This window comes from Carassius gibelio, chromosome B2 (genome assembly GCF_023724105.1).
Source record: "Carassius gibelio isolate Cgi1373 ecotype wild population from Czech Republic chromosome B2, carGib1.2-hapl.c, whole genome shotgun sequence".
Lineage (NCBI taxonomy): Eukaryota > Metazoa > Chordata > Actinopteri > Cypriniformes > Cyprinidae > Carassius > Carassius gibelio.
The window spans coordinates 31,293,296-31,320,920 of record NC_068397.1 but is presented as its reverse complement, the minus strand read 5'-3'; the positions used below and the strand labels follow the sequence as shown (position 1 = coordinate 31,320,920).

At 38.5% G+C, this 27,625-nt stretch overlaps 1 protein-coding gene and 1 long non-coding RNA gene across 3 annotated transcripts in view; one reads left to right on the top strand and one right to left on the bottom strand.

The window, feature by feature from the left end:
- Positions 1-27,625, top strand: part of LOC127950830 (protein APCDD1-like) — a 112,398-nt gene that overhangs the window by 53,523 nt on the left and 31,250 nt on the right. The window lies entirely within an intron of this gene.
- Positions 867-10,636, bottom strand: LOC127950837 (uncharacterized). Of its 2 annotated transcripts, XR_008152547.1 has the most exons (6): positions 10,496-10,636; positions 10,105-10,140; positions 9,162-9,187; positions 8,629-8,782; positions 2,112-2,305; positions 867-1,756 (listed from the first exon to the last, which is right to left on the bottom strand). It is a non-coding gene; the product is annotated as an uncharacterized LOC127950837 (long non-coding RNA). The 2 variants fall into 2 exon arrangements; XR_008152548.1 differs by lacking the exon at positions 9,162-9,187.

Here is a 27,625-nt window from a genome sequence, read left to right as displayed (position 1 = left end):
GCGTTGTTTTTGCCATTTTTAGGGGTTGTACTTTAACGAACTCCTCCTAGAGATTTATTCAGATCAACACCAAACCTGGTCAGTGTAATCTTAAGCCCTTTGCGATGTTAAATTGCGAAGATCTTTAGATTTCGTTAAAGGGTGTGTCCATGGCGGCCTGACAAATTTCGATGTTTCGCCATGAAAAAGGAAGTTGCTGTAACTCAGACATACAATGTCCAATCTGCCCCAAACTTCACATGTTAGATAAAACTTCTGCCCTTAACAGATCTACATGCCCACATTCAGTTATAGTCATAGCGCCACCTATTGGCAACAGGAAGTGACATGTTTTACGCTGTGACAAACTACTCCTAGAAATTTTTTGACATTGTAACCCAGGTTACAAGAGCCAGCACCTGTGAATAGAGAAAAATATATATTACCACATATGTAAATAAAATAAGACTATTTTATTAATATCATCCCATTATTTTATTCATATTCATATTATATATCGAATTCTCAACTTATACTAAGTGAAATAATAACAGAAAATGTCTAGGAAAATAAGTAAAATTAGAAACTGGCCGTTTAAGAGTAACCCCTCCCTCAAGGTTGACGTCAAAAAGAAAAACAGAAAAAAGGGAGAGAACGGTGAGAAGCGGAGACATGGCGATTTAGCAAAAACAGCTTTTGAACAGAGATTTAAAGTGTTTTAAGTGAAGTCGATCTGTAAGAGAAGTTTTTTGAAATATGAGAACAGTGTTCGCTCGTTAGCAGTAAAGTGGTGCTTACATTAGACGATTGCGATTGCACTGGATCTGAAGAAAATAGGAAACAGAAAAAAGTTAATTCACTCGAGAGAAACCAAAAGAGAGATTTTTATTTTTCCATCCGGGATTGTTCTGTTTACTCACTATTTTCTTGGTAAGTGAATTACATGTATATGTATTTGTCTGTCCTTTATATAAATTAGTTAGTGTAGTGTTTCACTACAAAACAAACGTTTAAATTATGCTTTATTTCTGTTCAATGTTTTAGAAGAAAAATACATGTGTATATATGTTGATTTGTGGTCAAATGGTTATTTTATGTCAATAATATGTGCTGAAAGTGTGATGCTAAGCACAGGGAGTTATGCTAACCATGCGGTCTTAGCTAATGGCTAACGCATTGATTTATATGGGTTGAGTAAGTTGAGCAAATCGGTTGTTGTATTTTAATGAGAAATGTGTTTAAAGAAAAAGAGATGTGTATATTGTGAGTGCAATTGTACATTTTTTCAGTGTGTTACTGAAATATGCTTTTGATATTGAGAGCTCTGATATTAATTGTAATTTTCTGCCTTGTTTTGCAAGGTTGTTTTTTTTTTTTTGTTGGTTTCTTTTCTTTTCTTTCTCTCTTCTTTGTTTATTGATGTTCCTGAGAGCAATGCTGATCCTGGATCTGGAGTTTTGTTGACGTTTGGGAGAATTGTTTCTGCTGTCCATCGAGAGAGAGAGAGACACACGGTTGCAGAAACTGGCGAGCCATCCCATTTCATAGAATCTGGAAGTTGTTCATCACACTGGTAGGAAATATTGTGTAAACCTGTTTTTTACTTTTTGGACACATTTTTTGCTAAGCATCGAAACTCTTTTCACTCAAGGATCTGAGTATTTTTGTTTCCACGTTGGACATTTATTTCAAAGGACTAAGCATTTGCTTTGGACTGATACCTTTTCATCTGGTTATTTACCTGTGCATTTTTGTTGTTTACTTTCTGTTGAGTTTTCTGAAAGAGTGTAAAACATTGTTGGTTATTTTAAGAGTGAAACTTTGAATTTACATTTTCAAGAGTGTGAAGTTGTATCAAACCAAAGAGTTATATATATTATATCATAATCTCATTAAACTATAGATAAATAAGTATAAAATAAATATAAATATATAATTAATATAATCAAATAATAGATAAACATATTAAGAGGTATTTAGGAGCTTTACAAAAAGTGAGAGTTAAAGTGACTACTGTAAGTAGTTATTTCCATTAATTGGAAAGTGTTTGGTTCACTTGAGATTTACCATTGTCTATTCAAATTGTTATTCTTTTGCTCTTTCAAACAATCAAAATCTACATAAATACTTACCTTTTCCAGAAGTTGTTGTTGTGTTCTTTCTCCTGCTGCAATCCTGACTCCTGAGCGAACGTAGTCTTCTGATCCGGCCCCACACATACATAGAAGCAGCTGTGAAACCAAATTATTTCCTTCCGTGCATTCTTCGCGGGTGTTACAGGGGAAAACTTGGCGAGCCAGCCAGGAGTCTTGGTTGCAACAAGAGTCTGTGAAAGAACCAGAGAAAAATAAACCTGTGAGCCTCAGAAACTTAATCTTTAAAAGCAAATGATGGAGATAGTGAAACAGGAAAACGTTAATGTAGAGAACGCACTTTTGATTGAAGGCCTTACGTTAACTGAAGTTGACAATGAAATAGAAAAATATTTGCAAAGATTTGGCTCAATTAGCAAAAATCTCATAATTGACGACCCAGAGTCTGAGTTCCATAGAAATGCTATTGTTGAATACAGCCACAACTCAGCGATCCAGAAGTTACTTCCCCTTCTGCCCTTGACTCTAGGCAGTCTTTCTGACCCAGCTGTCACTTTCCGTGTCCGTACCCTTCCTTCTGCATACACTAAGCCCACTAGTCGCACCGCCACAGAAGGGTATCTTGAAGAATTAAGAGCCATTGCCAAAGAAAGTGGGAGGCCTTTTCAGAGTGTCCTACAGGAAGAATTGGAGAAAATCGCAGATACTCATTCTGTCAACCCTCCTCCTGCAACAGATGGTCAAGATATTGAGAATAAAAACCCAACCAAGAGTGAGATTACCTTTGTGTCCCCACCTGTTTCGAGAGTCACTACGGAGGATGTTAGTGTACCCACCAGTCTCACATTTCCTGTAAATATCATAGACCCACCCGGTGTCCAGAGGATGGTCGTTGAACACATAGTGAAAAGCGACAATACTTCACAGCAGACTTTGATTCGTCTGAGGGCCTTCTCTGGGAAGTCCCCACGTCCCCCAAATGAGCCGGATTTCGACACTTGGCGTGCGAGTGTCGACTTCTTGTTGAATGACCCTTCCATTTCTGACTTGCATAGAACCCGGAAAATTCTGGATAGTCTCTTACCTCCAGCAGCTGATGTTGTGAAGCATGTGCACCCTCCAGCCTTACCTGCTGCTTATCTTGAGATCTTGGAGTCTGTGTATGGTTCTGTAGAGGATGGTGATGAGCTGCTGGCTAAATTCATGAGTACCTGTCAGAATCAGAGTGAAAAGCCATCAGGTTACTTGCACAGGCTGCAGGTCATTTTGAGTACGACGATCAGACGAAACGGAATAATGGAAACAGAGCGGGATCGCTACTTGCTGAAACAGTTCTGCAGAGGGTGTTGGGACAATAGCCTCATCGCAGATCTCCAGCTTGAAAAAAGAGAAGCGCATCCACCTGCTTTTGCCGAGTTGGCAGTGCTTATACGTACTCAAGAAGATAAACAAGCTTCGAAGGAGGAACGTATGAAGAAACATCTTGGACTGTCAAAACCTTCAGCTGGTTTTCCAAAGCTTCGAGTACCTTCCAATCAGATGTTGGCTTGCCCTTGTGATATACCACATTCTGAGAATTCTGAAATGAGTCTGTTAAGGAAGCAAGTAGTGGAAATTCAGGCTCAAGTCACAGCCCTGAAACAGCCACCAGATCAGAAGAACAAGAAAGGTTTCTCTGAGAAGGTTGAGCTAACTGCTCTGAAGGGGATGGTGGAGGAGTTAAGCACCCAGGTTGCGGCAGTGAAGGAGTCAGTAGCCCAAAGTTCAAAATCAAGCGATTTGGAGGAATCAGAGATTCGTAAGCTGCGAAGTCAAGTGGCTGAACTGCAAGCTCAGAGTGCTATTCGTCAGACACCTCAAGCATTCTATATGCAGAGACCGCTTGATACAGTGAGGAACAATGACCCCAGGAAAAGCTCATTGAGGACTGATAGGCCTCGTGCTTGGTATTGTTTTTCCTGTGGAGAAGATGGACACCTGGCAGTTAATTGCGAAAATGCAGCGAACCCCGCTAAGGTGACGGAGAAAAGGGCTAAGCTGAGAGAGCAGCAGCGTGCTTGGGACTCTCAGTATGGAAGGCCTACTCAGCCTTTAAACTAAAGAAGGTCTTTGTAGGAGGGCATACGAAGACCATACATTCAGACTATCGCCCTGAATGTTTTGAACAGAACGTTGATACAGATAGACATAACACACCGCCGTCAAACTGCTTGCCCAAAGGGTTAGTAGGAGTGAAGTGTACGGCAGAAGTTATGATTGGAGACAAAAAAGTGAACTGTCTGCTAGATACAGGCTCACAAGTGACTACGGTCCCTCAATCATTTTATGAAAATAATCTGACAGACTCTCCCTTGAAACCACTGGGTAACCTGTTAGAAGTTGAAGGGGCTAACGGTCAGGCTGTACCATACTTAGGATACATTGAGTTAACCCTAAAGTTTCCTGCAACGTTCATTGGGGTGGAAGTTGAAATTCCTACTTTGGCGTTGGTGGTGCCAGACTTGACGAGTTCCCCACAGATCCTAGTTGGAACTAACTCCCTTGATGTGTTGTATAGCAAGAGTGCCAAAGAGAGTTCAGTGAAGCTTCAGTCCAGTCTTTGTGGATATCAGGCAGTACTTAGAGTGTTGGAGGCCAGGTGGATTCGAGCTACCAGCGAGAACCTTGGGTGTGTAAAAGTGAAAGGGACCTCTGTGGAAGTTATACCTGCAAAAAGTACAGTAGTTTTGGATGGTGCAGTTCATCTGAATGGGCCCTACATGAAAGGATGGGTGGCCCTTGAACCACCATCGATTCCTTTGCCGAATGGAATCTTGATTGCAAGCTGTCTGCACTCTCTACCCCATAAGCATCCAACTAAGTTATCAGTCCTGCTGAGGAATGAGACACAAACTGACATACGACTTACTCCTAAAACTGTGTTAGCGGAAATCCATGCAGTCCAGAGGATCATGGGCCAGCATCAAGGTTTAAGCAAGGAACCAGTGGAGAGAGAACGTAACACTGGCAACCTCACCTTTGATTTTGGAGACTCCCCTTTATCTGCAGAATGGAAGGAGAGGATCTCAAAGTTTCTGAGTTCTAGGCCTGAAGTCTTCTCGCAGCATGACCTTGATTATGGTCACACAACAAAAGTGAAACATCAAATAAAACTAAGCAATGAGACACCGTTCAAGCATAGGGCTAGACCTATTCACCCTCAGGACGTCGATGCTGTGAGAGCTCACCTCCAAGAGTTATTGTCAGCTGGAATCATACGCGAGTCCGAATCCTCATTTGCCTCGCCCATTGTTGTGGTTCGTAAGAAAAATGGTGGAGTAAGATTGTGCATCGATTTTAGGAAGCTTAATTTGCAGACAATTAAGGATGCTTATGCGCTTCCAAACTTGGAGGAAGTCTTTTCCACGTTGACTGGGTCGAAGTGGTTCTCCGTGCTTGACCTAAAATCGGGATTCTACCAGATCGAAATGGAAGAAACAGACAAGTGTAAGACAGCGTTCGTTTGCCCATTTGGATTCTGGGAATTCAATCGAATGCCACAAGGAATATCCAATGCACCGAGCACGTTTCAAAGATTGATGGAGCGTTGCATGGGAGACCTAAATCGAAAAGAGGTGTTGGTGTTTATCGACGATCTCATTGTGTTCTCAGAAACTCTGGAAGAGCACGAAGCAAGGTTGTTACGTGTCTTTAATCATCTGAAGGAGTATGGATTAAAGCTATCTCCTGAGAAATGCCATTTCTTCCAGACATCTGTAAAATATCTGGGCCATATTGTCTCTCAGAGTGGAGTGGAGACAGATCCCTCGAAAACTGAAGCTCTGAAGACTTGGCCGAGGCCAACGAATCTAAAAGAGTTAAAGTCCTTCCTAGGGTTTGCCGGGTATTACAGAAGATTCGTCCGGGATTTCTCTAAGATAGTGAAGCCTCTTACAGATCTCACGGCTGGATACCCTCCACTCCAAAAGAGTAGGAGTAAGAGGTTGAAAGATGGATATTTCAATCCCAAAGAGGAGTTTCATGAGAGATGGACTCCAGAGTGTCAAATTGCCTTTGATTCCATCATTGACAAGCTTACGTCTGCGCCTGTACTTGGTTTCGCTAACCCCAAGCTCCCCTATGTGCTACACACAGATGCCAGCACCACAGGGCTGGGCGCAGCTTTATATCAGGAGCAAGAAGGGCAGAAGAGAGTTATAGCTTTTGCCAGCAGAGGACTGACGAAAGGAGAGAGCCGATACCCTGCACATAAATTAGAGTTCCTGGCGCTGAAATGGGCAGTTACCTCCAAATTCAGTGATTATCTTTACGGAGCGGAGTTCACTGTTGTCACGGATAGTAATCCTCTGACATACATCCTTACCTCGGCAAAGCTTGATGCCATTAGTTACCGTTGGTTGTCCAGCTTATCAACCTATAACTTCAAGCTGCAGTACAGAGCTGGCAACCAAAATCAGGATGCCGATGGGCTCTCTCGCCGACCACATGGTGAACTTCTTGATGACTGGGTCTCACGGAAAGAAAGAGAAAGAATCAAACAGTTCGCTCTGCACCATTTCATGGAGCAAGAAGCTGAGCCATCTGTTGTTCTTGCAGACACCATAAAAGCGATATGTGACAGACATCAAGTGGTCGGATCAGCTGAGAATTCAAGCCCTTCTGATATTTCACTTACCTTGATCGAATCCCTCACTTGCCATGAAGATGCTTTGCCCAAAGAGTTCCAGCAGGAGGATGAGCATGGTCTTCCAGATCTCCCTCAGCTGTCTCCATCGTCTTTAGCAGACCTGCAGAGAAAAGATTCAGAGATAAAAGCTGTCATAGAAGGATTGGAGAGTGGTAAGAAGCCCAGTAATCTTGGGAATCAGTCGTCTACTTTGCGGTTGTGGTTCAAGGAATGGAATCGACTTGAGTTAAGGAATGGGATATTGTACAGAAAGAAACAAGATCACGGGGTTCCCTTGTATCAGTTGGCGCTTCCCATTTTTCTTAGAAGTACAGTGTTGAGAAGTCTCCACGATGATATGGGTCATTTGGGAACTGACAGAACTTTAGATCTTGTCAGATCAAGATTCTTTTGGCCAAGAATGTCTCAAGCAGTGGAGAAAAAGATCAGGACATGTGAACGTTGCGTTCGTAGAAAGACCGCACCGGAAAGAGCAGCACCCTTGGTGAGCATAAAAACTAGCATGCCACTGGAGCTGGTGTGCATAGACTTTCTGTCTTTGGAACCAGATCGGAGTAATACCAAGAACATCCTGGTTATTACAGATCACTTCACCAAGTATGCAGTTGCGATACCAACCAGGAACCAAACTGCTCAGACTGTTGCCAAAAGTCTATGGGACAATTACTTTGTACACTATGGGTTCCCAGAAAAATTGCATAGCGACCAGGGGGCAGACTTTGAGTCAAAAATGATAAAAGAACTGTGTAAGATTGCCGGAATACGTAAAGTCCGAACCACCCCTTACCATCCAAGAGGGAACCCTGTGGAGCGATTTAATCGCACACTTCTCCAAATGTTGGGAACACTGGAGAATGAGAAGAAATCTCAGTGGAAGGAATTCGTAAAGCCCCTGGTACATGCTTATAATTGTACCCGGAACGACACCACGGGATACACACCTTACGAACTTATGTTCGGACGGCAACCCAGGTTGCCAGTTGATTTGGCTTTTGGATTACCGGTGGATGCCCCTACAAAGTCACATTCCCAATATGTGCAAGATTTGAAAGCAAGATTGCGAGAAAGTTATGACATAGCTACTAAGAATGCTGAGAAAGTGGCTGGACGTAACAAAAGGAGATTCGACAAAAGAGTGGTCGCTTCTAATCTGGAAGAAGGAGACAGAGTTCTTGTGAAGAATGTGAGACTAAGGGGTAAACACAAATTGGCTGACAAATGGGAGCAAGGAGTTTATGTAGTTGTCAAAAGGATTCGTGATTTACCTGTTTACGCTGTCCAGCCAGAAGGAAAGACAGGCTCTCTAAGGACTTTGCATCGAGACCTGTTATTACCCTGTGGGTTTTTGCAGCCAAGCAGTCCTGATATACAATCTAAGGGAAAGGTTACTAGGAAACCTAAGACCAGGAGTTCTTCTAATGATGTAGAGGTGCGGGGATCAGAATCTGTCGCCGAAAGCCAAGAGTCTGAGGATGAACAAATCCTATGTAGTGTTCCAGGGAGATCCTTAGAATCTGACATTGAGATTGTTACAAGTTACTTACCTCGTGTTCTGGAAGGAACATCTGGCTTACCTGTACCTGAGCCTGTGAGGAAGAGCTTACCTGCCCTGGAATCCGAAGAGGATTTTTCAGTGGAACCTGTGGACGAATACTTACCTGAAGAGCAACCTGTGGAGGAAAATGCAGGAAGTACTGAGTTACTGAGTGAGGAGAAAAGCAGTGAGGCAAATGAAAACCGTCATGTTGCAGTTTCACAGAAAGAACAGACCGAAAATGCTGATCTTGAGGATATTATTCCCAGACGCTCACAGAGAGAGCGACACCCCCCTAAAAAGTTTGAATACCCCACATTAGGAAATCCACTCACCACAGTGTTTCAGTCTTTATTGCAAGGCTTAAGTAAGGCAGTCGAGTGCTCCTTTGAAGAGTCTGTGGTTCCCCCTATCATCGATGTGTAAATGCACAGGGACGTGCATATATTCCGTGAGGGAGGATGTAACCCAGGTTACAAGAGCCAGCACCTGTGAATAGAGAAAAATATATATTACCACATATGTAAATAAAATAAGACTATTTTATTAATATCATCCCATTATTTTATTCATATTCATATTATATATCGAATTCTCAACTTATACTAAGTGAAATAATAACAGAAAATGTCTAGGAAAATAAGTAAAATTAGAAACTGGCCGTTTAAGAGTAACCCCTCCCTCAAGGTTGACGTCAAAAAGAAAAACAGAAAAAAGGGAGAGAACGGTGAGAAGCGGAGACATGGCGATTTAGCAAAAACAGCTTTTGAACAGAGATTTAAAGTGTTTTAAGTGAAGTCGATCTGTAAGAGAAGTTTTTTGAAATATGAGAACAGTGTTCGCTCGTTAGCAGTAAAGTGGTGCTTACATTAGACGATTGCGATTGCACTGGATCTGAAGAAAATAGGAAACAGAAAAAAGTTAATTCACTCGAGAGAAACCAAAAGAGAGATTTTTATTTTTCCATCCGGGATTGTTCTGTTTACTCACTATTTTCTTGGTAAGTGAATTACATGTATATGTATTTGTCTGTCCTTTATATAAATTAGTTAGTGTAGTGTTTCACTACAAAACAAACGTTTAAATTATGCTTTATTTCTGTTCAATGTTTTAGAAGAAAAATACATGTGTATATATGTTGATTTGTGGTCAAATGGTTATTTTATGTCAATAATATGTGCTGAAAGTGTGATGCTAAGCACAGGGAGTTATGCTAACCATGCGGTCTTAGCTAATGGCTAACGCATTGATTTATATGGGTTGAGTAAGTTGAGCAAATCGGTTGTTGTATTTTAATGAGAAATGTGTTTAAAGAAAAAGAGATGTGTATATTGTGAGTGCAATTGTACATTTTTTCAGTGTGTTACTGAAATATGCTTTTGATATTGAGAGCTCTGATATTAATTGTAATTTTCTGCCTTGTTTTGCAAGGTTGGGTTTTTTTTTTTGTTGGTTTCTTTTCTTTTCTTTCTCTCTTCTTTGTTTATTGATGTTCCTGAGAGCAATGCTGATCCTGGATCTGGAGTTTTGTTGACGTTTGGGAGAATTGTTTCTGCTGTCCATCGAGAGAGAGAGAGACACACGGTTGCAGAAACTGGCGAGCCATCCCATTTCATAGAATCTGGAAGTTGTTCATCACACTGGTAGGAAATATTGTGTAAACCTGTTTTTTACTTTTTGGACACATTTTTTGCTAAGCATCGAAACTCTTTTCACTCAAGGATCTGAGTATTTTTGTTTCCACGTTGGACATTTATTTCAAAGGACTAAGCATTTGCTTTGGACTGATACCTTTTCATCTGGTTATTTACCTGTGCATTTTTGTTGTTTACTTTCTGTTGAGTTTTCTGAAAGAGTGTAAAACATTGTTGGTTATTTTAAGAGTGAAACTTTGAATTTACATTTTCAAGAGTGTGAAGTTGTATCAAACCAAAGAGTTATATATATTATATCATAATCTCATTAAACTATAGATAAATAAGTATAAAATAAATATAAATATATAATTAATATAATCAAATAATAGATAAACATATTAAGAGGTATTTAGGAGCTTTACAAAAAGTGAGAGTTAAAGTGACTACTGTAAGTAGTTATTTCCATTAATTGGAAAGTGTTTGGTTCACTTGAGATTTACCATTGTCTATTCAAATTGTTATTCTTTTGCTCTTTCAAACAATCAAAATCTACATAAATACTTACCTTTTCCAGAAGTTGTTGTTGTGTTCTTTCTCCTGCTGCAATCCTGACTCCTGAGCGAACGTAGTCTTCTGATCCGGCCCCACACATACATAGAAGCAGCTGTGAAACCAAATTATTTCCTTCCGTGCATTCTTCGCGGGTGTTACAACATCAATGTCTTTTTTGTGGTCAGTCTAATCTAAAGGCCTGTGCGATGTTAACTTTTAGAGATCTTGAGTTTTTGTTAAAGGGCGTTTCCATGGCGCCATGACAAAATTTGATGTCTTGCCACAGCAAGAGAAGTTGTTGTAACTCAAGCATAAAATGTTCAATCTTCCCCAAACTTCACATGTTTGATAAGAGTCCTGGCCTGAACACATCTGAAGGCCAATATTCCATTATAATGATAGCGCCACCTGCTGGCAACAGTAAGATTGGCACATATATGGGATATACTTTGATATATTCCACTTATATTTAGGACATTAAATGCATATTTCTCAATGTTCACCTTTTTACTAAAGCCACACGATGGCGGTGAGCCCGGGTGCGAGGGCCCGTTCATCGCTGCTTGCAGCTTTAATTATTATTATTATTATTATTATTAGGGCCCGAGCACCGATGGTGTGAGGACCCTCTTGGAATTGCTCCGTTTATTATTATTATTAGGGCCCGAGCACCGATGGTGTGAGGACCCTCTTGTATCTGCTTTGTTTATTATTATTATTATTATTATTATTATTATTATTATTCTTCTTCTTCTTCTTCTTCTCCCGAATGAATCGCATTTTTGAGGGCTTTAACATGCTCAAAAAGTCATGAAACTTTGCACACGCGTCAAACCTGGTGAAAATTTTCGTCTGATATAGGATTCAGAAGAGGGTGTGGCAAAATGGCTCGACAGCGCCACCTATACCAAGAAAATCAACAGCCTTCCAGCTATGTTTCACGTACATGCACGAAAATTGGCACACATATGTAACACACCAATACCTACAAAAAAGACTCTTGGAGCGAAATTCTAAACCCAACAGGAAGTCGGTTATTTTTAATATTATGAGCATATTTTGTGTAATTTTGGCCATTTCCATGTGTTGTATTTTAACGAACTCCTCCTAGAGATTTCTTCAAATCAACACCAAATTTGGTATGCCTAATCTAAAGGCCTTTGCGATGTTAAATTGCGAAGATCTTGAGTTTTTGTTGAAGGGCGTGTCCGTGGCGGCCTGGCGAATTTCGATGATTCGCCATGAAAAATGAAGTTGCTATAACTCACACATACAATGTCCAATCTGCCCCAAACTTCACATGTTTGATGAGATTCCGAACCTGAACAGATTGACATGCCCATATTCAGTTATAGTCATAGCGCCACCTATTGGCAACAGGAAGTGACATATTTTACGCTGCGACGAACTACTCCTAGAAATTTTATGACATCAGTGTCTTTTTTGTGGTCAGTCTAATCTAAAGGCCTGTGCGATGTTCAGTTGTGAAGATTTTGAGTTTTCGTTAAAAGGCTTGTTCATGGCGCCGCGACGAAGTTCGATGTCTCGCCATGGGAATAAAAGATGTTATAACTCAGGCATAAAATGTCCGATCTTCCCCAAACTTCACATGTGTGATAAGAGTCCTGACCTGAACAGATCTGCAGGCCAATATTCCACCGGGTGTGGCAGAATGGCTCTATAGCGCCACCTATACACTTTCAACGGAGTGCGCCTCGAGCTATGTTTCACGTACATGTACAAAAATTGGTACACACATGTAACGCACCAATACCTACAAAAAAGTCTCTTGGTACGAAATCCGGATCCCAACAGGAAGTCGGTTATTTTGAATTTTCCCTTCAAAATTGGTGTTGTTTTTGCCATTTTCAGGGGTTGTACTTTAACGAACTCCTCCTAGAGATTTATTCAGATCAACACCAAACTTGGTCAGTGTAATCTAAAGCCCTTTGCGATAATAAATTGCGAAGGACTTGAGGTTTCGTTAAAGGGCGGGTCCATGGCGGCCTGACAAATTTCGATGTTTCGCCATGAAAAAGGAAGTTGCTGTAACTCAGACATACAATGTCCAATCTGCCCCAAACTTCACATGTTGGATAAGACTCTTGACCTGAACAGATCTACATGCCAATATTCAGTTATAGTCATAGCGCCACCTATTGGCAACAGGAAGTTACATATTTTACGCTGCGACAAACTACTCCTATAATTTTTTTGAGATTAACATATATTTTGTGGTCAGTCTAATCTAAAGGCCTGTGCAATGTTAACTTTTGAAGATCTTGAGTTTTTGTTAAAGGGCGTTTTCATGGCGCCATGACAAAATTTGATGTCTTGCCACAGCAAGAGAAGTTGTTGTAACTCAAGCATAAAATGTTCAATCTTCCCCAAACTTCACTTGTTTGATAAGAGTCCTGGCCTGAACACATCTGAAGGCCAATATTCCATTATAATGATAGCGCCACCTGCTGGCAACGGTAAGATTGGCACATATATGGGATATACTTTGATATATTCCACTTATATTTAGGACATTAAATGCATATTTCTCAACGTTCACCTTTTTACTAAAGCCACACGATGGCGGTGAGCCCGGGTGCGAGGGCCCGTTCATCGCTGCTTGCAGCTTTAATTATTATTATTATTATACTTCTCCAAAATGAATCGCATTTTTGAGGGCCTAAACATACTCAAAAAGTCATGAAACTTTGCACACACCTCAGAACTGGCGAAAATTTACATCTGATATGGGTTTCAGAAGTGGGTGTGGCAAAATGGCTCGACAGCGCCACCTATACACGTTCAACGGTGTGCGCCTCGAGCTATGTTTCACGTACATGTATGAAAATCGGTACACATGTGTAACTCTCCAGTACCTACAAAAAAGTCTCTTAGAGCAAAATTCTAAACCCAACAGGAAGTCGGTTATTTTTAATATTATGAGCAAATTTTGTGTCATTTTTGCCATTTCCATGCGTTGTATTTTAACGAACTCCTCCTAGAGACTTATTCAGATCAACACCAAGTTTGGTATGCCTAATCTAAAGGCCTTTGCGATGTTAAATTGCGAAGCTTTTGAGTTTTCGTTAATGGTCGTGTCCGTGGCGGCCTGGCGAATTTCGATGATTCGCCATGAAACAGGAAGTTGCTATAACTCAGACATACAATGACCAATCTGCCCCAAACTTCACATGTTTGATGAGTCTCCTGACCTGAACAGATTGACATGCCCATATTCAGTTATAGTCATAGCGCCACCTATTGGCAACAGGAAGTGACATATTTTACACTGCGATGAACTACTCCTAGAAATTTTATGACATCAATGTATTTTTTGTGGTCAGTCTAATCTAAAGGCCTGTGCGATGTTAAGTTTTGAAGATCTTGAGTTTTCGTTAAAAGGCGTGTCCATGGCGCCGTCACGAAGTTCGATGTCTCGCCATGGGAATAAAAGATGTTATAACTCAGGCATAAAATGTCCGATCTTCCCCAAACTTCACATGTGTGATAAGAGTCCTGGCCTGAACACATCTGAAGGCCAAAATTCCATCAGGTGTGGCAAAATGGCTCGATAGCGCCACCTATACATTTTCAACAGAGTGCGCCTCGAGCTATGTTTCACGTACATGTACAAAAATCGGTAAACACATGTAACACACCAATACCTACAAAAAAGTCTCTTGGTACGAAATCCGAATCCCAACAGGAAGTCGGTTATTTAGAATTTTCTCTGCAAAATTGGCGTTGTTTTTGCCATTTTCAGGGGTTGTACTTTAACGAACTCCTCCTAGAGATTTATTCAGATCAACACCAAACCTGGTCAGTGTAATCTTAAGCCCTTTGCGATGTTAAATTGCGAAGATCTTTAGATTTCGTTAAAGGGCGTGTCCATGGCGGCCTGACAAATTTCGATGTTTCGCCATGAAAAAGGAAGTTGCTGTAACTCAGTCATACAATGTCCAATCTGCCCCAAACTTCACATGGTAGATAAAACTTCTGCCCTTAACAGATCTACATGCCCACATTCAGTTATAGTCCTAGCGCCACCTATTGGCAACAGGAAGTGACATGTTTTATGCTGCGACAAACTACTCCTATAATTTTTTTTAGATTAACATATATTTTGTGGTCAGTCTAATCTAAAGGCCTGTGCAATGTTAACATTTGGAGATCTTGAGTTTTTGTTAAAGGGCGTTTCCATGGCGCCATGACAAAATTTGATGTCTTGCCACAGCAAGAGAAGTTGTTGTAACTCAAGCATAAAATGTTCAATCTTCCCCAAACTTCACATGTTTGATAAGAGTCCTGGCCTGAACACATCTGAAGGCCAATATTCCATTATGATAGCGCCACCTGCTGGCAACGGTAAGATTGGCACATATATGGGATATACTTTGATATATTCCACTTATATTTAGGACATTAAATGCATATTTCTCAACGTTCACCTTTTTACTAAAGCCACACGATGGCGGTGAGCCCGGGTGCGAGGGCCCGTTCATCGCTGCTTGCAGCTTTAATTAGGGCTCAAGCCCAAAGGGCGAGAGGCCTATTGTTTTCCTTAGGATTATTTTTTATTATTATTATTATTATTATTATTATTATTATTATTATTATTTTTTTTTTCCAACGTCTCGGGGGCTTTTGGGGCCCTTAACGTGCTTAAAAAGTCTTGAAAATTGGCACACAGATTGGAACCTGCGGCCATTAGGGCCGGGCAGAGACTGATACACGGGCGTGGCACAGGGGCTCTACAGCGCCCCCTGGAATATGGAGGGCCATATATCATACATTCTTGCTCGTAGACGTATGAAACTCGGTACACATATAAATCTCATCAATCCAAACAACTTTTGTATTGCATATCATAGGCTCCGCCCAACAGGAAGTTGGCTATTTAGGGTTTAGTATTCAAATTTTTCGTCAAAGTTGTGGGGGCTTTTGGGGTCCTTAACATACTCAAAAACTCTTGAAAATTTGCGCACACTTTGGAATCTGTGGCCTTTAGGAGCCTGCAGAGGCTGGGACCCGGGCGTGGCACAGGGGCTCTACGGCGCCCCCTGGAACACAGTCAAAAATTTTGATGTATAGCTCACACATACTTGCACATATTCATATGAAACTCAGTACACATATAGATCTCATCGTGCCGAACAACTTTCGTATTGCATGTCATAGGCTCCACCCAACAGGAAGTCAGCTATTTAGAGTTATGTAAAAAGCGCATGCTCTGGAATTTGAAATACTTGTCATAGGTTTTTTTCTCGATTGCCGCCAAACTCGGTCAACGTGATCTCAAGACACTGGGGATGAAAAATTGCCAGGGGATTTTTGATATCTCGAACGGTTTGCTCGTGGCGAGGCGTTGAAATTATGGCGAGAAATGAGAAACAGGAAGTGTCTAATACCGTCCACATACATTTCCTGATTTTAATCAAACTTCATCAGATTATTCGTTGTATGATGTCGATCGCATATATGTGACTATTAGGAGTCAAAGTTATAGCGCCACCAACTGGCAGAAGGAAGTGTGTCACTTTCAAAATGATTTGAATTCAGCATCTTATTATTACTCGATTTGCTTCAAACTTCATCAGAATAATGTTAAAACACAGCCGATATAAATCTGCAAGGGGGATATTGATATCTAAAAAATTGTTGGCGTGGCAACATGTCAAACTGGAATACTTCTCAGGTGATTTTGAGGCAAATAACATACTTAGAATTTCACAAAACTCTGAACACACATCAGTATTTCTGATAGGAACTTAAATTGTGAATGGATTTTGGATAGCTTGAATGGTTTTGCCGTGGTGATTTTTTTAAATGACCTTACAAAGGGAATCATTATTGTATTTTTAAATTGCAGCTTCCAAACACGTCAAAGAATTTTTTCATACAGATGAAAAAGTCATTCTGAGGAAATATGCATAGTTTAACGACTTTACAACACTGTATGGATAACAGAAAATTAAAAAAACTGTCAGACATCTCATCTCACTCTGTCCCTCTGTTTGAGTATATGTGCTTCAGACTTCCATTGTCTGAGAGAAATAGCGCCCCTACAGGTTCAATACCCGGACTTTTACTTTCACTTTTAAATCGGTTAAAAATACAAACAAATACTTAGATTTAATTCACACTGACAAGCTAAACCAACATATCTGATTATTACCGGTTCAGGGCTCATGGATAAATTATTTCTGGCCAGAGATACGTGAGAAATAGGAGAGATGAATCACCGCTGTGATCACGAGCGTCTGGAGTAAAGAGCTCAGAGAAAACGAATTTATTCCTGTTTTAAAGCTTTTAAAAATAAATTATTACAGCGATATCACACAATCAACCAATTAGAACACACCAAGAGCTAAATTAAGATGTTTTTGAACTGTTTGTGTGAAAATGAAATATTTGCAGCTGCCTATCTGAAATCACGCCTCCGATCAGCGCGTACAGTGTCCAGCTCAAAACAAACGAATTTATTCTTGTTTAAGAGCTTTTTTAAATAAAATATTACCACAAATGCACACAATAAACCCATTGTAACACTACAAGAGCTAAATGCAGGTGTTTGTGACCTGTTTAAGAGTGCAAGACTATTTGAAAGCGCGACTGGCAGAATAACATATATCTCTCGAGCTGCAGGATTCTGGCTTTCGTCGTACGAACGAACACATCACGGACAAGATTATTTCAAAACACATAATAGCTTGGCGAATATAAACGAAAACAGCCACGTGAACATAAACTGGATCTACTGGATTTGAAAATTAAAGTGACCACATTTACCACTTGCTTCTGTCTTCAATTTTAATCTATATAAAAAAGGAAACTCATTCGACTTGGCTGCTTTTTTAATGTGTGCGTACTTATTTATTTACCTTTTTATACATTTTGTATAATTTCATAGTATGTGTATTACAATTATAAAAACAAAAATAAATTTAGCCACTCACATAGAAATAGCTTAGGCCTTAACCTTTTTCTGACAGTTTTAGGGATTTTTAAAAATCCTAAAAAAAACTTATTTGTGCTGCAAATAATAATTTCAAACTCATTTGATACTGACCTATGACATCCTGTGACATTATATTTATTTTAACTTACATAATCTCATGGATGTAACAGTAAATCTGCTCACAGATCAATACTAAGCTGTAATGCAAGCAGAACTTTCACAAATGCTTATGAGTTTTTTAAGGATTTGATAACACTGTAAAATAATGTCTAATTTGTTAACATTAGCAAATGCATTGATAACACTTTATAATAACTGCACTCATTATTAAATAGTCAGTTCATGCTTTATAAAGCCTTGTCCCAATATTAATAGTCAGTAGTAAGCAGTTTATAAATACAGCTATAAATAGCTTGTCCTTGGTTTATAAGCACATTTATTAAAAAGGAGAGTAAGTTATCTTCCTATGAAAAATAAAAGATAAAAATAAACAAACAACAACACAGATTGATACAGAACTCAGAAATTATATTGTGGATTTATGATAAAATCAGCCTGTAAATGAATTCATACTCCTCCTCATACTACTCCATACTCCTTTTTCAACATGATGCCAATATACTGAGATGTTAAATTGTGAATGGGTTTAGGATAGCTTAAATGGTGTTGCCATAGAGATTTATTAAAGTAACATAAAAAAATACAATAGTTATTTTACTATATCTTTACAATTTTTCATTCTAACTCTTCATATTTTTTTATATAAGTAGAAGTCCTCATTTGAAGGAAGCACAGTAAGTTTCATAGCTTTATCATTTTCAAGAGCCAGCATAAAATTTAAACTATCATAACTTATAAATCAAGCTTGCAATTCTTAGTACCTATAATGGCCACCAGAGGGAGCTATAGGATTACTTTTAAATAATTATTGTAGAAACGAGTATGATTTAAATCATTTATAGAAATCTTTCAAATAAAATAATATGTATTTTAGGAATTTTACTGATAAAATGACCCTCACTTAATTAGAATAACAAGCTGAAGTATTGTGAACTGTATATTAAGAATAATTCTTTATAGGCTTTATGGACAGATACGTTTTGAGTGACTCTTGAAGGATCAGCACCACATCCTCTTTTACCACTGTTTAAAGAATTAATCTTACAGAACAGGTGTGAATGAATTTTGGATAGCTTGAATGGTTTTGTCGTGGTGATTTTTTGAAATAATAGTAAAAAAGGAACCAGTAAATGTCTTTTTATTTTTTTAAAGTGCAGCTTCTAAACACTTCAAAAAATTTTTTACACATAAAAGACAAGTCATTCTGAGGAAATATGCATAGTTTCATGACTATACAACACTATATGGATGATAGAAAATTAAAAAACTATCATACATCTGATGTCACTCAGTCCCACTGTCACTGTGGGTAGTGTGTGTGTGTGTGTGTGTGTGTGTGTGTGTGTGTGTGTTAAGTGAATTAGGTGTGAAACTATCAGGGAGCATTTAGTCTCCAGCGCCAACATTTTACAGAACTGCCACTTTCCTGGAGTCTCCAGAATTACTCGGTGTCAGGTTCTGAGAGACTTAAGATTCCAAAAAATGATTTAATTAGAATACCATGAAGTATTGTGAAATACTATATATTAAGGCTTTATATATAGGCTTAATGAACAGATTAGAGTGACTCGTGAAGGACCAGCACCACCTCCTCTTGTTCGATGGTTTGAGGAATATATCTTCCAGAATCCGGGATTAAGATTTAGGAGCTCATTTTTATTCCACCTCCTTTCCTGAAAGTCTGTCTTGCAGAATTGACTAAAAATTAATCTTCACATTATTTCCTAATTATTTGCCAATTCTTTTTGTCAGTTCTTCTTGACCTGTTTTTCTCTTCCAGCTTTCCTGGACTATTGTATAGCACTCATAAATGATTAAATAAAAAATAATGGTAGTTATTAAGATTGATATGGTTTGGAATTGGTAAAATGTGCTTGGAAAAAAATCACAATAAAACAATGTTTTCATTTTTAAGTTTGGAATATTAACTGACATGAATGAATGCTATATAAATATTGTTCATGTTAACATAATGTTTATAAATGGAATCTTATTGTAAAGTGTTACTAAAGTTATATATATATTGTTCTGTGAATGTGATTTTAAAGTCTAGATGATTCGGATTAACCCTTTAACTGCCATATCCTTTAAAACCTCACTGCCAGAGGGATATTGTGAATGCATGTGCCCGCTGGGCACAGTTTACCTGATGCCACCGGGGTGGCGATGGCACTGGTGGCTTGAGCCCGCCATCGCTGCTTGCAGCTATATTTATTATTATTATTCTTCTTCTCCAAAATGAATCGCATTTTTGAGGGCCTAAACATGCTCGAAAAGTCATGAAACTTTGCACACACCTCAGAACTGGCGAAAATTTACGTCTGATATGGGTTTCAGAAGCGGGTGTGGCAAAATGGCTCAACAGCGCCACCTATACACGTTCAACGGTGTGCGCCTCGAGCTACGTTTCATGTACATGTATGAAAATCGGTATACACATGTAACTCTCCAATATCTACAAAAAAGTCTCTTGGAGCAAAATCCGAAACCCAACAGGAAGTCGGTTATTACTAATATTATGAGCAAATTTTGTGTCATTTTTGTCATTTCCATGTGTTGTATTTTAACGAACTCCTCCTAGAGATTCATTCAGATCAACACCAAATTTGGTATGCCTAATCTGAAGGCCTTTGCGATGTTAAATTGCGAAGCTTTTGAGTTTTCGTTAATGGGCGTGTCCGTGGCGGCCTGGCGAATTTCGATGATTCGCCATGAAACAGGAAGTTGCTATAACTCAGACATACAATGACCAATCTGCCCCAAACTTCACATGTTTGATGAGACTCCTGACCTGAACAGATTGACATGCCCATATTCAGTTATAGTCATAGCGCCACCTATTGGCAACAGGAAGTGACATATTTTACACTGCGATGAACTACTCCTAGAAATTTTATGACATCAATGTATTTTTTGTGGTCAGTCTAATCTAAAGCCCTGTGCGATGTTAAGTTGTGAAGATCTTGAGTTTTCGTTAAAAGGCGTGTCCATGGCGCCGTCACGAAGTTCGATGTCTCGCCATGGGAATAAAAGATGTTATAACTCAGGCATAAAATGTCCGATCTTCCCCAAACTTCACATGTGTGATAAGAGTCCTGGCCTGAACACATCTGAAGGCCAAAATTCCATCAGGTGTGGCAAAATGGCTCGATAGTGCCACCTATACACTTTCAACAGAGTGCGCCTCGAGCTATGTTTCACGTACATGTACAAAAATCGGTATACACATGTAACACACCAATACCTACAAAAAAGTCTCTTGGTACGAAATCCGAATCCCAACAGGAAGTCGGTTATTTAGAATTTTCTCTGCAATATTGGCGTTGTTTTTGCCATTTTCAGGGGTTGTACTTTAACGAACTCCTCCTAGAGATTTATTCAGATCAACACCAAACCTGGTCAGTGTAATCTTAAGCCCTTTGCGATGTTAAATTGCGAAGATCTTTAGATTTCGTTAAAGGGCGTGTCCATGGTGGCCTGACAAATTTCGATGTTTCGCCATGAAAAAGGAAGTTGCTGTAACTCAGACATACAATGTCCAATCTGCCCCAAACTTCACATGTTAGATAAAACTTCTGCCCTTAATAGATCTACATGCCCACTTTCAGTTATAGTCATAGCGCCACCTATTGGCAACAGGAAGTGACATGTTTTACGCTGCGACAAACTACTCCTATAATTTTTTTGAGATTAACATATATTTTGTGGTCAGTCTAATCTGAAGGCCTGTGCAATGTTAACTTTTGGAGATCTTGAGTTTTTGTTAATGGCCGTTTCCATGGCGCCATGACAAAATTTGATGTCTTGCCACAGCAAGAGAAGTTGTTGTAACTCAAGCATAAAATGTTCAATCTTCCCCAAACTTCACATGTTCGATAAGAGTCCTGTCCTGAACACATCTGAAGGCCAATATTCCATTATAATGATAGCGCCACCTGCTGGCAACGGTAAGATTGGCACATATATGGGATATACTTTGATATATTCCACTTATATTTAGGACATTAAATGCATTTTTCTCAACGTTCACCTTTTTACTAAAGCAACACGATGGGGGTGAGCCCGGGTGCGAGGGCCCGTTCATCGCTGCTTGCAGCTTTAATTAGGGCCCGAGCACCGATGGTGTGAGGACCCTCTTGGAATTGCTCCGTTTATTATTATTATTAGGGCCCGAGCACCGATGGTGTGAGGACCCTCTTGGAATTGCTCCGTTTATTATTATTATTAGGGCCCGAGCACCGATGGTGTGAGGACCCTCTTGGAATTGCTCCGTTTATTATTATTATTATTATTATTATTATTATTATTAGGGCTCAAGCCTGGAGGGCGAGAGCCCTATTGTTTTCCTTAGGATTATTTGTTATTATTATTATTATTATTATTATTATTATTTATTATTATTATTTTTCTTCAAGGTTTCGGGGGCTTTTGGGGCCCTTAACATGCTTAAAAAGTCTTGAAAATTGGCACACAGATTGGAACCTGCGGCCATTAGGGCCGGGCAGAGACTGATACACGGGCGTGGCACAGGGGCTCTACAGCGCCCCCTGGAATATGGAGGGCCATATATCATACATACTTGCACGTAGACGTACGAAACTCGGTACACATATAGAACTCATCAATACAAACAACTTTCGTATTGCATATCATAGGCTCCGCCCAACAGGAAGTTGGCTATTTAGGATTTATTATTCATATTTGTCGTCAAAGTTGTGGGGGCTTTTGGAGTCCTTAACATACTCAAAAACTCTTGAAAATTTGTACACACCTTTGGATCTGTGGCCTTTAGGAGCCTGCAGAGGTTGGGACCCGGGCGTGGCACAGGGGCTCTACGGCGCCCCCTGGAACACAGTCATTAATATTGATGTATAGCTCACACATACTTACACGTATTAATATGAAACTCAGTACACATATAGATCTCATCGTGCCGAACAACTTGCGTATTGCATGTCATAGGCTCCGCCCAACAGGAAGTCAGCTATTTAGAGTTATGTAAAAATCGCATGCTCTGGAATTTGATATACTTGTCATAGGTTTTTTACTCGATTGCCACCAAACTCGGTCAACATGATCTCAAGACATTGGGGATGAAAAATTGCCAGGGGATTTTTGATATCTCGAACGGTTTGCTCGTAGCGAGGCGTTTAATTTATGGCGAGAATTGAGAAACAGGAAGTGTCTAATACCATCCACATACATTTCCTAATTTTAATCAAACTTCATCAGATTATTCATTGTATGATGTCGATCGCATATATGTGACTATTAGGAGTCAAAGTTATAGCGCCACCAACTGGCAGCAGGAAGTGTGTCATTTTCAAAATGCTTTGAATTCAGCATCTTATTTTTACTCGATTTGCTTCAAACTTCATCAGAATAATGTTAAAACACAGCCGATATAAATCTGCTGGGGGGATATTGATATCTAAAAATATTGTTGCCGTGGCAACATGTCAAACTGGAATACTTCTCAGGTGATTTTGAGGCATATAACATGCTTAGAATTTCATCAAACTCAGAACACATATCAGTATTAGTGACAGCTAGACACTGGCAAAAGTTCATATGAGGGCGTGGAAGAGGCACTCTATAGCGCCACCTTTTGTCAAAAGTGAGGGGGTTAGTTTTAGCTACAGACACCAAACTCAGTACAAAAATTGTTCTTATCAAGACGGACAACTTTCTAATTCACAGTCATCAGCTACGACCAACAGGAAGTCGGCTATTTTGATTTGAATGTGGATTGTTTTTTACATTTAGCTGTGAATTAATGCATACTGCTCAGAGGAGAGTAACACTATACACACCAAACTTGGTCTACATGTTGAAAAAACATTGAGGAACTTAAATTGTGAATGGGTTTTGGATAGCTTGGATGGTTTTGTCGTGGTGATTTTTTAAAATGACAATAAAGATGGAATTATTAATTTTCCTGCATTTTTAAATTCCAAACACTTCAAAATATTTTTTCATACAGAAAAAAAGTTATTCTGAGTAAATATGCATAGTTTCATGACTTTACAACACTGTATGGATAACAGAAAATTAAAAAACTGTCAGACATCTCATATCACTCTGTCCCTCTGTTTGAGTGTGTGTGCTTAGACTTCCATTGTCTGAGAGAAATAGCGCCCCTACAGGTGCAGTTACCGGACTAAAAAAGGGAGGAGACTGTCTTTTGGTTTCGATTTTAAATCGGTTAAAATACAAATAAATACTTGGATTTAATTCACAATGACAAGCTAAACCAACATATATGATTATTATCAGGTCAGGGCTCATTAATAATTGATGTGTGGTCAGTGATACGTGAGAAACACGAGAGATGAATCACCGCTCTGAGCAGGAGCGTGTGGAATGACGAGCTCAGAAAAAACGAGTTTATTCTTGTTTTATAGCTATTTAAAATAAAGTATTGCAGCGATATCACACAATTCACCAATTAGAGCACACCAAGAGCTAAATTAAGATGTTTTTGAACTGTTTGTGTGAAAATGAAATATTTGCGGCTGCCTATCTGAAATCACTGCCTCCGATCAGCGCGCACAGTGTCACAAGTTCAAAACTAACGAATTTATTCTTGTTTAAGAGCTTTTTAAAATAAATTATTGCCATAAATGCACACAATACATCCATTATAACACAACACGAGCTAAATGCAGGTGTTTGTGACCCGTTTAAGTGTGCAAGACTATTTGAAAGCGCGACTGGCAGAATAACATATATCTCTGGAGCTGCAGGATTCTGCCTTTCGTCGTAAGAAGGAACACATCACGGACAAGATTATTTCAAAGTACATAATAGCTTGGCTAATATAAATGAAAACAGCCACGTGAACATAAACTGTTGAGAATTAAATCTGAAGTGGATCTACTGGATTTTAATATTAAGTGACCGCATATACCAGCTGCTTCTGTCTTCAATTTTAATCTATATAAAAAATTTAACTCATTCATCTTGGCTGCTTTTTTAATGTGTGTACGTATTTATTTATTATTTTGCTCTAACAAGACTTAATCTATATTTAATTAAATCAATTACATTTTATTTTACATTTGATTTGTCCATTTCTGCATCTAAATGCCTAAAAACCTAAAACATGCTCTATTATACTATTGTTAGCAATTTCTTTATCGTCCAATTTATCTGGTGTACACGCTTTTATTTTCATAATAAACTCGTTTGTTAGATTATACACAGTTATAGTGGTCTATAATAAATATTGACAGGTTTTATTCAAGATGTTTAGAATGATTGCCGTAAGCTAATTTTTTAAAATGTAAATCCAAAAAAAAAAAAAAAAAAAAAAATTAAATAAATAAAAAATATTGGAAAAGAATAACTTGTACTTTTTTATACATTTTGTATAGTTTCATAGTTTATGCATTATAGTTATAAAAACAAACAAATTTAGCCACTCACATAGAAATCTTAGGCCTTATCCTTTTCTGACAGTTTTAGGGATTTTTAAAAATCCTAAAAAACCTTATTTGTGCTGCAAATAATAATTTCAAACTAATTTGATACTGATCTCTGACATCCTGTGACATGATATTTATTTGAATTTACATAATCTCATGGATGTAACAGTAAATCTGTTCAGCTCACAGATCAAGACTAAGCTGTAATGCAAGCAGAACTTTCACAAATGCTTTTAGGTCAATAAAATCATTACAAAACACTTACAAATCATTTAAGGGATTTGATAACACTGTAAAATAATGTCTAATTTGTTAACATTAGCAAATGCATTGCTACTTTATAATACACATTGCAACACTTTATAATAACTGCACTCATTAGTAAATAGTCAGTTCATGCTTCATAAAGCCTTGTCCCAATATTAATAGTCAGTAGTAAGCAGTTTATAAATACAGCTATAAATAGCTCATTTATTAAAAAGGAGAGTAAAGGGTCAGTTATCTTCCTATGAAAAATAAAAAAAAAATAAAAATAAACAAACAACAACACAGATTGATACAGAACTCAGAAATGTTATTGTGGATTTATGATAAACTCAGCCTGTAAATGAATTCATTCTCCTCCAAGAAGACACAAGTAGTTCACACCAAACTTTTTTAACATGAAGCCATATACTGAAGATGTTAAATTGTGAATGGGTTTAGGATACCTTAAATGGTGTGGCCATAGAGATTTATTAAAGTAACATAAAAAAAATACAATAGTTATTTTACTATATCTTTAAAAATTTTAATTCCAACTCTTCATAATTTTTTATATACGTAGAAGTCATCATTTGAAGGAAGCACAGTAAGTTTCATAGCTTTATCATTTTCAAGAGCCAGCATAAAATTAAAACTATCATAACATATAAATCAAGCTTGCAATTCTTAGTACCAATAATGGCCACCAGATGGGGCTATAGGATCACTTTTAAATAATTATTGTAGAAACAAGTATGATTTAAATCATTTATAGATATCTTTCAAAGAAAAATAATATGAATTTTATGTATTTTACTGATAAAATGACCCTCACTTTATTAGAATAACAAGCTGAAGTATTGTGAACCGTATTTTAAGAATAATTCTTTATAGGCTTTATGGACAGATAAGTTTTGAGTGACTCTTGAAGGATCAGCCCCACATCCTCTTTTACCACTGTTTAAAGAATGTATCTTACAGTACAGGTGCGGATGAATTTTGAATGGCTTGAATGGTTTTGTCGTGGTGATTTTTTGAAATAACAGTAAAAAAGTAACCAGTAAATGTCTTTTATTTTTTTAAGTGCAGCTTCTAAACACTTTAAAAAAATGTACACATAGAAGACAAGTCATTCTGAGCAAATATGCATAGTTTCATGACTATACAACACTATATGGATGATAGAAAATTAAAAAACTATCATACATCTGATGTCACTCTGTCCCTCTGTCACTGTGGGTAATGTGTGTGTGTGTGTGTGTGTGTGTGTGTGTGTGTGTGTGTGTGTGTGTGTGTGTGTGTGTGTTAAGTGAATTAGGTGTGAAACTATCAGGGAGCATTTAGTCTCCAGTGCCAACATTTTACAAAACTGCCACTTTCCTGGAGTCTCAGAATTACAATGTGTCAGGTTCTGAGAGATCTAAGATTCCAAAAAATGATTTCATTAGAATACCATGAAGTATTGTGAAATACTATATATTAAGACTTTATATATATGCTTTATGAACAGATTAGAGTGACTCGTGAAGGACCAGCACCACCTACTCTTGTCCGATGGTTTGAGGAATATATCTTCCAGAATCCGGGATTAAGATTTAGGAGCTCATTTTTATTCCACCTCCTTTCCTGAAAGTTTGTCTTGCAGAATTGACTAAAAATTAATCTTCACATTAATTCCTAATTATTTTGCAATTATTTTTGTCAGTTCTTCTTGACCTGTTTTTTTTTCTTCTTCTTTTCTGACCTCATGACCCAGTCAGCATTTTTGTACAATGGTCAAGTCTTAACTTATCCATTTCTGTATTGCATTTGTGTTTGATATTTCTCATGGGTATTTCATAATTTTCGACTTTGAGTTAAAACAGTTTGGGCCCTATCTTGCACCCAGCGCAATTGACTTTGTACACCGACGCCTTTGTCATTCCTATTTTGCACCAGCGCAAAGCGCGCTTTTCCCTCCACAGAAGCACGTCGCTAAACTAGTGAATGAACTTGCGCTCCCTGGGCGGTTCAGCGCAAAAAAGGAGGCGTGTTCCGGCGCAAACAATCCCTGGTGCTATTTTGCTGTTCCATTAAACAATTGCGCCACTGACCAGAAAAAACCTAGTCTAAAGTCAGTGGCGCGTTGCGCGTTGTTCATTATGCTATTTAAGGGCGCAAGCTTGACCATAATGTATAGCGTGCACAACGCGCATACACTTTGCTCATGTAATCTACACAGATGCTACAGTTATTTTTGCAAATCATAAATTGTTACACTAAAAAAGTATTAACACATGAGATGACGGAAATCATTGTGAAATCTTGCTTACAAATTATTCAGGCTAATTGTAGTAATTAAGGATCAGACCTGTTTGCCCGATAGTGGCAAGACATATATGTATATAAGGACATC